General features: G+C 44.2%; 1 long non-coding RNA gene across 1 annotated transcript; it reads left to right on the forward strand.

Annotated features, from left to right (window-relative positions):
• The first annotated feature begins 355 nt into the window (after positions 1-355).
• Positions 356-12,059, forward strand: LOC124146572. Its single transcript, XR_006862701.2, has 3 exons — positions 356-480; positions 7,875-8,049; positions 11,379-12,059. It is a non-coding gene; the product is annotated as an uncharacterized LOC124146572 (long non-coding RNA).
• Positions 12,060-14,008: the final 1,949 nt, after the last annotated feature.

Genomic DNA, 14,008 nt, shown 5'->3' on the forward strand with positions numbered 1-14,008 from the left:
TATGTTCTTGAACACCACTCCACCGATAACACAATGCTGCAGAAGATAAAGGTGTGTTTTGAAAATTCTGCTGTAACAAAAATAGACTGCCTTTGAATATCTAAAATACAATGGCATGTGAAATGTTGGTGACGAACTGCCAAACAACACACTTTCTATGTCATAGCACCGAGACATTCGACAGTAATCACGACCCTATATTTGTACAACAGATATATTTTTAAAAAGAGCATGGGTCGGTCTGTGAACTAATCATCTATCTGCTGTGTACCATACACTGTTGGTGAAACAGCGCAAACATGGCACTGATTGTAATAACGGCTTCCAGCTCTGTGGTCTGTGATCTTAGCGTTCAATCTCTGTGATAGTGGCATCGATGTGGAATCGATCGGATCGATACTAGGAATGTATAAATCCCTCCTCGCCATCGGCTGCGTTCACTTCACCTCCTCCCGCTACAAGCGTCATCACGGCTCTCAGGTAAGTGCTTCGCCGCTTCCAGTTCGTGATAGAGTGTTACTATAGCCGCTGTGGCTATGTGGAGATGTATAAACGAAACTACATTATCTTATCATATTTAGTTTATCATTATTATTTTTAAATCTTTTATATCATTTTGTCAAAGTTTGTGGTGTTTTTCGTGATTTAATAAATTTTCTTATCATATTTAGCTATCATTTGAACATTTTCCATCCTCATCTTTCATAATAACATCGACGTTATTTGGTGCTCTCTGGTGTATTTAATTCCTTTGCTGACGCCTAATGAGTAAACTTAATATAATTACTGATAAACCTAATCTGCAAAAAGTCGTCATAAAAATGTCAATAAAGTTTTTTCATCTCTCGACAATAACATTGGTTATTAATGGTTGAAAATGTATCAACGATGGTTGTATTTCTACGTTAACGTGGTAAACCCCAATGTAACCTGACGGGCAAAATAAAATATACACCCATGTTTGATTGCGCTAAAAAGGAAACAGATAAAAAATATTTATTCGTTTGTGATGTATTTGATACGGGTGTCATAGTTGTGTTTTGGACCATACGTTTGCACTGTTTCGGCGACTGTTTTTAAGCCCAGTAGCGTTGTGATGAGGTTTGTAATTGTTTGGTAAAATCCAATTTATATGTTCATGCTTCCTTTTGCCCGAAGTTTATGAAAATACCAGATATTACCCAGTTGCTAATGTAGCAGCTTTTGTCGAATTCAGATCAGTTCGTTGTTTAAAAAGATGTTTGTTTAGAAACTTGGTTATGTCAAAATCAGAGAAATGGCTTTTTGAAAAGCTCAGACACTGTCAAAGTCAGTAACCTGGATTTTTTTGCGTTTATGGAGGTTAAAACCTAAAAGTATGTGTGCTCACTGTGTAAAAACGCGTTGCGAATTTACGCAAAGTGTGAACACCGGTTTGTACCTCTACAACTCCATAAACGTAAGAACATATTGACGTCAGTTGTTAGGGATGAACACGTCAACAATATAACTTCCCAGACTGATATTTAAGGATCAACACACAAAAAACTATACGAATACGAACCAAAACGAATTTAGTGACATCGTTCAACGCAATAATGCAACACAAGCCCCGCCCATTCTATTATCAGCCAATCGGGAAACATCAGGTCGTTATGGAAACATTACGACAAAACAAATTTGGCTTGCCAGTAAAATGCCACGGAATCACTTACAATTTATTTATTAAATTGGGTAAGATTTTTTATACTAAGAAATATACGGCTTTTCTAAGTTGGACGCTCTCGCTATAGTTCATCTGTTTGTTTGCGAGTAGGTTCAGGAGAACATGCCGTGTACAATGTATGGGGAATGTTATAGGGTTCCGTTGTGTATGTACACAAATGTTGACTATTGGACCAGATTCTTGTACATGAACTCTGTGGGGATTAAGGGTTAGACAAGGTCCACAGCTACGACTGGATCGATTTGGTGGTCAGGCTCCGTGACTTGGTCATCGTACCACGACTGCGTGGATCCTTGCTCACATTATCAGTCACTGGTTTGTCTGGTTCAGACTCGATTATTTACAGGCCGCAATCATGTAGCTGGAATATTGCTGAGTGCGGTGTTAAAGAACAAGCAAGAACATTGTACATGCCTTCATCAAGATAACAAAATATGCCGCAACATGATGCTGTTCTTCGATAGGAGGGGGCACGGGTGGTCCAGTCGTCTAAGGCGCCGCGATTCGCTGTGCAGAGTTGCGTCCCTTGGGCACGCCAGAAACCTATGATTGTGGGTTCGAATCCAGGTTCGCCCCGGTTATGTTTCTAGGTTTGTCAGCACCATACCCGTGCTTGTGGGTTTCACCGAAGTGGTAAACGTCTGAGCCCTGCATCACTTCGGGCTTTCCTCCCACATTAAGCTGACACGCCGTGATATAACTGGAATAATGTTAAAAGCGGTGTTAAACCCAACTCACTCACTCACTCTTCGATAGGAATGGAATGATAGGAGTTAGGAAAATATGACAGAAAGATGTCAGATAAAAGCGGAGATGGATACGTATGGGAATACAACAGGCACGGTACCCCGGTTATTTTCAGGTCTATAAAACAGAAGCTGACAGGTTATATTGCCAAGAACGGTACACACCTTTATATAAGTCTACTAAGTCTGACTGTTACCTTGGTGTGACGTCACAGATCAATACTGAACAATACTTGCTGGATGCTAATCTTACATTTTCAGACTGCATTAGCATGTTTCCGATGTACATCATGTGCTCTCTATTTAGAATCTGATAGATACATTAATGGTCAATGAAAAAAAGGACTCGACAACAGTATCATATGAATTTGGTGAGGATGAACTTAGCATTTCACGTGTTGCCCGCCATCTTGGATATGGAACTTGGGCTACGTAGTTTGAAACCAAACTCCTTACCAAAAGAACAACTTTATCTTTCCCTTGTTGCCCAAACTCCGTTTCTTTCTGGGTCGGAACATGCAACCCGCTCTCTTCACACTAAGGTATACAACCGTGAAGACCCGGGTTAGAATAGGTCTTCAGAAACCCATGCTTGCCGTGGAAGGCGACTATGCTTGTCGTATGAGGCGACTAACGGGATCGGGTGGTCAGGCTTGCTGACTTGATTGAAGCATGTCATCATATCCCAAAGGCTTATATAGATGCTCATGATGTCAATCATTGGATTGTGTTGTCCAGACTCGATGAGTTACAGACCACCGTCACAAAGCTGGAATATTGCTGATTGCAGCGTTAAACAACAACAAATCGATTCTCCCGCCGTGATATAAAAGAAATGTTGTTTAAAATGTTAACCCCCAACTCGCTTACTCAAAACAGTGAAAAGAAAATTAACTCTTGAGTGTACATTCTTGCTTTTCTCAATAAATATTATCATGAGACAAATTCCTTATACATGTATAATAGTGGATTGGCCAGAAGAAAAGCTATTTTTGCAAGGAGGATACTGGGAGATAAGAACAGAAGACATATGCATATATATTGGATTGGTTCTTGGTCGTGAGTGAGACATAAGGCAATAATGAGTGATCGAAGACCTTCAGGTGGCTTGGCATTCTCTGTGTCGACAGGGTAAGCCATGAATGCTGATGGCGTCTAAATGTCACCCGACCAGCGCCCCACTGTGGCTGCTTGAGAAATAGCGGGTACAGGGGCATTCAACGTTATACTTAAAAGTACAAATAGTATTGCATATATTGACTGACTTCATGCATCATAGAAACAACGTTTGAAAAGCATGAATACGATAATATCGTTCTCAAGCTCATCCCCTGACTTGTGGTGTTGCTTCTGTAAAATCCATGCGTTATCGGGTTGGTCTGTCAGTTGGTCATTGGCCGTTCTTACTTGGGTAAACTTTTTTATCTATTTTTTTTGTTCCCGCACTGAGCAACAATACCGCTATATGACGGCGGTCTATCCAGAGGTGGTGAGGTGAGGTGAAATGGGGTTTGACGTCGCGTCCAAGATTATTGCACTTATATAGCGACGTGCATGTACGCGTGTGTGTGTGTGTGTGTGTGTGTGTGTGGCTGCTTGTACTAGTCCGGAGTGATGCCGATTTATAGTGCTAGCTCACTGAGATAACATGCCGCAGTTTAACATGAATACCCCACTCAGACACAGTATACTGACTTCGAGCCGAGCAGTCCTTGCTTTAGCCCCTTAATGCCGAACGCCAGACAGGGTAACAACAAGTACCATCTTTTAACGTCTTTTAGTATGACGCGGCCGGGAATCGAACCCTGGACCTTCCGCTCTCCGGGCGGACGCTCTACCACTAGACCACGGAGGCGGTCGCGGTCTATCCAGACAATCCAGTGGGTGATATCATGAGAAACGATCTATTCAGTCGGGATTCGATAACAATCCACCAACAGTGACCGAGCCTGACCACCGATCTCACAACCAGCATACGTGTCGGACAAAAGAAAGTATACACCCATGTTTGATGGTGGTAAAAGAATTAAACGAACAAGAAATGGTTGTTTGGTGGTCACACATTTTATACGATATCATAGGCGATATAACATGCATCAATCAATGCCTATCTCACAACAGGTGACGTGCACAAAACGTCTCAAGGATCACGGGGTCGCAATTTCACGTCACACAGTAATGAGCAGAGTGAGGCAGGGATTGTCATGATCAGTTTCCATTCCTTCACAGATACCATTTTCAACCACTACGAGCACCAGTCTACGCCAGTGCTCGCCGTCTCGGCGATGTCGTCAGCTGTATGACGTCAGTGCGAATCCGTTGCCACTCGTCCCTCAATGCGTCTAACAGCTGTTGACATCTTCCCGAGGCAAGGGAGTAAACTGATTATAAAAGTCCAGTTTCTGGGCTCGATCGTAGCGCCACCAGTATCTATAACTAGGTACGCCCCTCTATGTCCCTCCTATTGACCAATCAGATTCCACCTCCCACCTTGTATTTGCTTCAAACAAAATGGCGGGTCCCAGTCAAGATGATCTGATCAATAATGAAGATCTATATTGTTATATAACGGGTTTTACTTCGCGACGTGTACCGTGATTAAAAACATGGAAAGATTTGCAAAATATCTGTTGACGCCGAGTTGGTGGTCGACATGCTTTGCAAATATTGCAATCGACCGAAATCTGTACTGTAGTTTGTCGAACCGGATGTCGATTTCGTAACGCGATTTTGATTGGACTAAGCATAGACTCGTTTGTCCAGCCAAAAATATAACTCCGGCCTTATTCGGGAAGGGTGGGAACTGGACTCTTATAGTCAGTTAACTCCCTTGCCTCGGGAAAATGAGCTTTTGACAGTTTCTGTAGTGGATGAGGACACCTCCAGATGTGACCATCTACATAATTCCACAAGGATGCAAAGGGAGAACGACGACCCTTGCTGTGTGCGACCGTGCTGTAAGAAAGCTCCATGATGCTGTTTGTGAAGGATCGAACCACCATGGGTTGCAGAACGTCCTCCCTGTAGATCTGGAAGTTGAGGTTGCCACGGATGATGACAAGTCCCGTCTGTTGGTTGCCATAAATTCCCCCCCAAACCATCACCAAACGCCAACAATAGGATTCACTTACACCAGGCCAAATTTATGTTGATGGGGACTAACTCGAACCCGGACGCCCCACAGCTACTAGACTGACATCAGTCCTGCATCTCACAACCACGAACTCACAACAAAAGCATCCAACCGTCCATAAATCGCTCGTGCGCCCATTAACTCAATCACACATTTATCAACTCTCTCATCCACCCACACACTTACTCAGTAATCAATCACTCACTCACTCACTCACTCACCCACTCACTCACTCACATTAACTCAACCACACCTGGGGACACGGGTGGCCCAGTCGTCTAAGGCGCCGCGATTCGCTGTGCAGAGTTGCGTCCCTTGGGCACGCCAGAAACCTATGATTGTGGGTTCGAATCCAGGTTCGCCCCAATTATGTTTCTAGGTTTGTCAGCACCATACCCGTGCTCGTGGGTTTCACCGAAGTGGTAAACGTCTTAGAACTGCATCACTTCGGGCTTTCCTCCCACATTAAGCTGACACGCCGTGTTATAACTGGAATACTGTTAATAGCGGCGTTAAACCCAACTCACTCACTCACTCACTCACTAATACATCAACCCACTCATTCATCCGTCCATAACTCCATCATGCGCCCTCTCACTCACTCACTCACTCACTCACTCACTCACTCACTCACTCACTAATACATCAACCCACTCATTCATTCGTCCATAACTCCATCGTGCGCCCATTAACTCACTCACCCACTCACTCACTCACCATCCCCATGTAAAGGCAGACAAGCTGTTGATGACCGCCAATTAGAGGTCACTGTCTTATGGCGCATCTGCTGCAATCACAGAATTAGGATTGCTCCCGACAAGATGACGCTATGATGAATACACATGACACCAGAACAGCAACTGTCGTGAAGTGTCATCTGAAAGGTCATTCGTAACGCAAAGAAGTCACTGGAGCTTTTCCTGCTTCATTTAATTGGCTCCATCGATTCTTTACACTTGTGATTCAAAGTTAATTCCTGTAATAACTGGAATATTATGACTTATTGCTTATCTCCTTTCGCGATATCAAGGGAAGCTCAAAGGTGTGCTAGTTCCACTGATGGTTCGCCCCGCGAACTCAGCGCGTGTAGGTACAGAGGTGCCAAGTCAATGATACGTCAAGTGGAACCATTAACCGGACAATTCAGTGTGGACAGCACTGTCTGTATGGATGGGTTTCACTATTATGGAAGCCTTTTAGGGCCATGGACTTTTTAAGAAAATATTCTTGAAATTCCCAGAAGCTATGTTAAAATTTCAAGACACATATTTCAGTTCAACGTATTTCAACGTATTATCTTGAAATTTCAAGATCATTATCTTGACACTACAACTTAACATGAATAGATAAGATTTTATACAGTTTTTTTCTAATCCTGATATCTTGGAAAGACACATGCACTACTGATTTCGAAGTACATACAATTTTGATATAAGAAACTGCCGAAACAATTGCTTACTGTTAACGTCACTGTCGTGTGTGGGTATTTCAAGCCAGGGTTTGCAGGTCGGCCTTGGACCGTATGTGCTGCCTGTGATAATTCCCATAAGACCGTCTTTCCTCATACATATAGGTGACACACAGTGACGTGTCTGAATTATTGGTCAAAGTGGAGTTTAAAGCACCAACCCACTTCCTTAATACGTCGAGCTAGGGGGTAGTTCCTGTGCTTAACATAGTGTGCCACTACGATTACCTAACACTGAGACATAACCTGCCGGGGACCAGTGAAGATCCGGGGAAGAATAGGTCTTCAGCAACCCATGTTTGACGAAAGAGACGACTAACGGGATCGGATTGTCAGGCTCGCTGACTGCGTGGACCGATGCTCATGATATCAGTTATTGGATTGTCTGGTCCAGATTCTATTATTTACGGACCGCCGTCATATAGCTGCTGGAATATTGCTGAGTGTGGCGACAACAACAAACAAACAAACAAACAAACGTAACCTTACGGGCAAAAGGAAGTATAAACTTGAAAATTGAATTTTACCGAAAAATGCAAACGTTAACAAAACGTTACTGGGCTGAAAACAGTCGCCGAAACACTACAGACGTGCGTCCAAACACAACTATGATACCCGTACGAAATACCTCACCATCGCATAACCATTTCTTTTTTGTGTTTCATTTTTAGCCACCATCAAACATGAATGTATAGTTTTTTCGCCAGGCAGTTAAGTACTCCCCAGATCAGAGCGCTAGACCTATATGACATAACAACTTAAGGTTAAACTAACTTGATGTGTGAAGCATTAAGTATTCATGACCACAATCTTTCTTTACAGGCTTTGAACAAAGAAGCTCGGTATGTCTTCTGCAACCCTATTCAGCTGCGCATGCGCAATGGTACTCCTCGTATCAGTCGTCACGCCATCGCCCACGCTACCGGAAGTAGGACTGAAAGACATGGGATCTGAACACGCATGTCTGTTTATGTGTGAAATGTGTTTCACCGGATTTGTAAGTTTCTTCAGTCTTCCATGCTTTTAATCATGATCACTCATTTCATCTTTGTCAAGTTTGTTTCACTAAGTGCCTAGTTCGAATGACTCCTTTATGGTGAGGTCACCCTATTGTGGCTGCAGTTGATAATGACAATGAATTCACTGGCCATCTTGAACGTGCATTTAAAGTAGCATGCTATAGATCATTATGCAAAATTATAGAGAAATTATAGTATCAACCTTAACATGGTTTAAGACGGGAATATCGCTCGAATCTATCGATTATGGCAAGTAGATGTTGATTTCTCCGTTACGTCCTCACGAACACCTGAAAATCTTGGTTTTTCCGAGATTTTGGACGTAAGGACAGTGAATGAACCAATCAACGATCGTGATGTTAATAACTTTGTAAGTCAAGGCAATAATGACCACACGAAGAGAACGAATATTGTAACAACTACTTGTCCAATGTTTCAATGTAGCTGATGGTTACTGTTGGTGTAAAGTGGGGATCGGGTGTCTGATGGTTACTGTTTGTGTAAAGAGGGATCGGGTAGCTGATGGTTACTGTTGGTGTAAAGAGGGATCGGGTGCCTGATGGTTACTGTTGGTGTAATTGAGTGAGTGAGTGAGTATGGTTTTACGCCGCTTTTAGCAATATTCCAGCAATATCACGGCGGGGGACACCAGAAATGGGCACTGTTGTTGTAAAGAGGGATCGGGTAGCTGATGGTTACTGTTGGTGTAAAGAGGGATCGGGTGTCTGATGGTTACTGTTGGTTTAAAGTGGGTATCGGGTGGCTGATGGTTACTGTTGGTGTTAAGTGGAGATCGGGTGTCTGATGGTTACTGTTGGTGAAAAGTGGGGATCGGGTGGCTGTTGGTGTAAAGTGGGGATCGGGTAGCTGATGGTTACTGTTGGTGTAAAGTGGGGATCTGGTGGCTGATGGTTACTGTTGGTGTAAAGTGGGGATCGTGTGTCTGATGGTTACTGTTGGTGTAAAGTGGGGATCGGGTGTCTCACGGCTACTGTTGGTGTAAAGTGGGAATCGGATGGGTGATGTTACCGTTTGTGTAAAGAGGGGATCGGGTGGCTGAAGGCTACTGTTTGTGTAAATTTGGGATCGGGTGTCTGATGGTTACTGTTGGTGTAAAGCGAGGATCGGGTGGCTGATGTTACTGTTGGTGTAAAGTGGGGATCGGGTGTCTGATGGTTACTGTTGGTGTAAAGCGGGCATCGGGTGGCTGGTGTAACTGTTGGTGTAAAGTGGGGATCGGGTGTCTGATGGTTACTGTTTGTGTAAAGTGGGGATCGGGTGGCTGATGGATACTGTTTGTGTAAAGTGAGGATCGGATGGGTGATGGTTACTGTTGGTGTAAATTGGGGATCGGCTGGCTAATGGTTATTGTTGGTGTAAACCTGGATCGGGTGGCTGATGGTTACTGTTGGTGTAAAGTGGGGATCTGGTGGCTGATGGTTACTGTTGGTGTAAAGTGGGGATCGGGTGGCTGATGGTTACTGTTGGTGTAAAGTGGGGATCAGGTGGCTGATGGTTACTGTTGGTGTAAAGTGGGGATCTGGTGTCTGAATGTTACTGTCGGTGTCAAGCGTGGATCGGGTGGCTGATGGCTACTGTTGGTGTAAATTGGGGATCGGGTGACTGAAGCTTACTGGTGGTGTAAAGCGGTGATCGGGTGACTGAAGCTTACTGGTGGTGTAAAGCGGGGATTGGGTGGCTGATTGTTACTGGTGGTGTAAAGCGGTGATCGGGTTGCTGTAGCTTACTGGTGGTGTAAAGCGGTGATCGGGTGGCTGGTGGTTACTGGTGATGTAAAGCGGTGATCGGGTTGCTGTAGCTTACTGGTGGTGTAAAGCGGGGATTGGGTGGCTGATTGTTACTGGTGATGTAAAGCGGTGATCGGGTGGCTGTAGCTTACTGGTGGTGTAAAGCGGGGATTGGGTGGCTGGTGGTTACTGGTGATGTAAAGCGGTGATCGGGTGGCTGGTGGTTACTGGTGATGTAAAGCGGTGATCGGGTTGCTGTAGCTTACTGGTGGTGTAAAGCGGGGATTGGGTGGCTTATTGTTACTGGTGATGTAAAGCGGTGATCGGGTGGCTGGTGGTTACTGTTGGTGTAAAGAGGGATCGGATGGGTGATGGTTACTGTTGGTGTAAAGTGAGGATTGGGTGGCTGATGGTGGTTGTTGGTGTAAAGAGGGATCGGATGGGTGATGGTTACTGTTGGTGTAAAGAGGGATCGGATGGGTGATGGTTACTGTTGGTGTAAAGTGAGGATTGGGTGGCTGATGGTGGTTGTTGGTGTAAAGTGGGGATCTGGTGTCTGAATGTTACTGTCGGTGTCAAGCGTGGATCGGGTGGCTGATGGCTACTGTTGGTGTAAATTGGGGATCGGGTGACTGAAGCTTACTGGTGGTGTAAAGCGGTGATCGGGTTGCTGTAGCTTACTGGTGGTGTAAAGCGGTGATCGGGTGGCTGGTGGTTACTGGTGATGTAAAGCGGTGATCGGGTGGCTGGTGGTTACTGGTGATGTAAAGCGGTGATCGGGTGGCTGATTGTTACTGGTGATGTAAAGCGGGGATTGGGTGGCTGATTGTTACTGGTGATGTAAAGCGGTGATCGGGTGGCTGGTGGTTACTGGTGATGTAAAGCGGTGATCGGGTGGCTGGTGGTTACTGGTGATGTAAAGCGGTGATCGGGTGGCTGGTGGTTACTGGTGATGTAAAGCGGGGATTGGGTGGCTGATTGTTACTGGTGATGTAAAGCGGTGATCGGGTGGCTGGTGGTTACTGGTGATGTAAAGCGGTGATCGGGTGGCTGGTGGTTACTGTTGGTGTAAAGCGGGGATCGGGTGGCTGATGGTTACTGTTGGTGTAAAGTGGGGATCGGGTGGCTAATGGTAACTGTTGGTGTAAAGTTGGGATCAGGTGGTTGGTGGTACCAGTTGGTGTAAAGTGGGGATCGGGTGGTTAATGGTTACTGGTGGGGTAAAGCGGTGATCGGGTGGTTAATGGTTACTGTTGGTGTAAAGCGGGGATCGTATGGGTGATAGTTACTGTTGGTGTAAAGTGGGGATCGGGTGGCTGACGGTTAGTGTTTGTGTAAAGTGGGGATTGGATCATGGCTGATGGTTACTGTTGGTGTAAAGCGGGGATCGTATGGGTGATAGTTACTGTTGGTGTAAAGTGGAGATCGGGTGGCTGACGGTTACTGTTGGTATAAAGTGGGGATCGGGTGGCTGATGAGCAGTTGCAGATCAAGTTATGAATTCATCTGTAATCCAGAAGTGAAGGCAATGTATAAGATTATTTCACATTATATTTCAGCCTAAAGCGATGTTGTACTGCGCTAACGAGGTGTGCGCTGCTGGGACCTGCAACGCCCCCGGGATGGTGTGGGTGGGCCGCACCTGCAAGAACCCAGCACTCCTTGACAAATTCTTGTCCAAGTAGAATCCAGGTTCAACAAACTGACTTTTGATTTCGTCATCACCTTCACATCCAGACAGTGCACTAGACACTAGACGTAGACCTGTTAAAGTGGCCCTTTTATAACATAATGGCATTTAAAGCATTTCAACAAGAAACCCATCCGCGGGGATGCATGTTACAGCATGTGTTCCAGTTAACACCCTAGATCTACTCATCAAGAATCGAACCGGATGGAGTCTGGATACTTCCTGCAACGGGGTTGGACAAAACGTTATCGTTTAAGTATTTTTCTGTTAAGGTCTTACGTTGAAATTGTTATGGGTCAGTGACACAATGGTGATGGATGTTTTGGAGTTCAATAAACCAACAAAACGGTTTTCATAATGATTGCTCAATAATTTCAGATGAAAAGGAAAGAATGTATTCGCAGGTACGCCTCTGTAATGCCTTTTTTAAATAGGTTCGCAATTGTAGATTATAATGAGGTAAAAAGCCATTGTTTGAGGACAAATGAATAAAATGTTAAGGACTAGGATCCATGTCAATGTAGCCATACAATAAATTTGTTAAATACTGTATGTATTGTTGTATCTTTCCAATATGATACAGGATACCATATGTGAGTTGATCGGCATGGAAGCGTATTAGTACCACATTCTGAAAATATTGTTATCTACGTACGTGGTACTTTTATCTCCGTAGATCATACCACTCACATCTACGTAGAAGATGCTTTCATCTTCGTAGATGATACTACTCACATTTACGTAGAAGATGCTTGCATCTACGTATATGATACTACTCACATCTAGGTAGAAGATGCTTTCATCTTCGTAGATGATACTACTCTAATTTACGTAGAAGATGCTTTGATCTACGTATATGATACTACTCACATTAACGTAGAAGATCCTTTCAACTACGTATATGCTATCATAATCGTGAGTATCGTTACTCAGCCGGTGATATTGTTCGATTGTAGATGATACTTTCTTTTACGTAGATCATAGAATCATAGACGTAGATATAAGTATCATCTACGTAGATGAAAGTGTGGTCTACGTAGATACTATTTGGTTTTAGAACCAGGCACGAATTTGCCTTTATTGATGGAATTATACTAGCAATATACTAGGTATGGCGTCAGCATCGGATGAGTTGGTGTTGTTTGACGCCGCTTTAAAGAGTAGGGCAGTACTAACTGCGGTTATCGTATCGCTGCGCTGTTCCGATTTTGATACTGACCTGTCGCTGGATTTTCCTTAGTCTTTTTCATAACAGATCCCCCGTCCAAATCTGCACCGCCCTTTACATGCTTTGTGGCCGTCGGGATCTAACGACAGATGCAACATGATTCACTTCCAACGAAACTTGCCTTCAGATACGAGTACTTATATTTTGGATCGTGCAATAGAATATTTACTTATCGAGTGGGAAAAAAACCCGGACCGGCAAAGTATTTCTATCCGCCTTTGCACACCACGATGGCTGCCAAAATTCTGTACCCGCTCGATGATTCCAGTTTGATAGGTTGGTTGGTTGGTTGTTTAACGCTGCACTCAGCAATATTCTAGCTATATGACGGCGGTCTGTAAATAATCGAGTCTGGACCAGACAATCCAGTGATCAATATCATGAGCATTGATCCACGCAATTGGGATCGATGACATGCATCAACCAAGTCAGGGAGCCTGACCACCCGATCCCGTTAGTCGCCTTTTACGACAAGCATAGTCGCCTTTTAAGGCAAGCATGGGTTGCTGAAGACCTATTCTACCCCGGCTCTTCACGGGTTCAACTTGATAGGTACATAGGTGCATGATCGAAATGTAAGTACACACATTCGGAGGTAAGTGTTTTAGGAAGCGAATCGTGTTGAAGTCTTAATTGGATTATGATTCATGTACATTAAAACAAAGATGTTAGTGCGGTAAGTTCTGAATCGGGAATCTATTAGGAATATAATGAATAACCCGTAACTCTAGGTAGCGGCAAGTCCAGATCAAAATCGATTAGATAGAAGCACAGAGATATCGTTACCGCAACTATTTCAGTTCATATCACGGCTAGATGGCTTGGTGTGGGAGGAGAGCCTAAAGGGCGTGTCATCGTATCCCAACGGCGAGGCTAGGGGCGTTGTTCATAATATCAATCACCGGATTTTAGGTCCAGACACGATGATATAGAAGCAGCCATTACGTAGCTGAAATATTGCTGATAGGACTTTAAAACAAACTGAACGAACTTTTTACATGCTTTCATCAAGATTACAAAGACATGCTATGACGTGATGTTTTCCGATAGGAGTGAGTGAGTGGTATGGTTTTACGCCGCTTTTAGCAATATTCCAGCAATATGACGGCGGGGGACACTAGAAATGGGCTTCACACATTGTACCCATGTTGGGAATCGAACCCGGGTCTTCGGCGTGACGAGCGAACGCTTTAACCACTAGGCTACCCGACCGACCCGTTTTCCGATAGGAATGGAATGATATGAGTTACGAAAGTAAGACATATTGGAAA

This window comes from Haliotis rufescens, unplaced genomic scaffold (assembly GCF_023055435.1).
Source record: "Haliotis rufescens isolate VD_foot unplaced genomic scaffold, xgHalRufe1.0.p SCAF_3, whole genome shotgun sequence".
In the NCBI taxonomy this organism is placed as follows: Eukaryota; Metazoa; Mollusca; class Gastropoda; order Lepetellida; family Haliotidae; genus Haliotis; species Haliotis rufescens.